The sequence below is a fragment of the Numenius arquata genome, chromosome 8 (genome assembly GCF_964106895.1).
Source record: "Numenius arquata chromosome 8, bNumArq3.hap1.1, whole genome shotgun sequence".
Classification (NCBI taxonomy): Eukaryota; Metazoa; Chordata; class Aves; order Charadriiformes; family Scolopacidae; genus Numenius; species Numenius arquata.
The window spans coordinates 20,099,125-20,099,797 of record NC_133583.1 but is presented as its reverse complement, the minus strand read 5'-3'; positions in this window follow the sequence as shown (position 1 = coordinate 20,099,797).

Below are 673 nucleotides of genomic sequence, written 5' to 3'. Positions count from 1 at the left end.
GCCTGGCCCCTGGCCCCAGCCCCGGGGCAGCCGGGTGCTTTGCCTCTTACCGGTGCCCAGGCCAGCACAGCCGTTGCACTCCCAGCTGGCCCTGCTGGCGCTGCTGCTCAAAGACGAGCATCGCCGGTGGGTGCTTTCGGCACCGCAGGAGGAGCAGAGGAGCAGTTGCCAGGGCCTGGGGAAGCAAAAGGGACCGTGGCTGTGAGGACAGAGCGACCGCAGCAGCACGGGATTGTCTGGCGGAGCTCTTGCTCTCAGCCTTTGGGCTTCAAGCCCTTGGCCAGAGAGAGATCCCGTGCAGAGCCCCGGGGTGCAGCGCTGGACACTTACCCCTCTCGCTCTGCCTGCTCCCTGCCTCCTGGACAAAGGCACTCGCTGGCATTGCAGTGCCTCTGCCTCTCATTTTCTGCTGCATCCGCCCCGTCGTCGTCAGAAGATGGTGGACTGATGGAGAAAGGAGAATGGATGAGCTCCCGCTGCCCCAGCATAAGGCAGGTGGAGGGCGTCCCCGCTCTTCCCCCCCTGCCCTGTGCCACCTCCTCCGTGAAGCCGAAGCCCAGAGTCACGGGAGAGCGGAGGGCCAGGACTGCTGGGGCAGGCCCTGGCACGGCACAGAGCTCGCGCCCTCCTGTCTGGAGAGCCGGGCAGAAGGACACCAACCTGTCAGGGATTC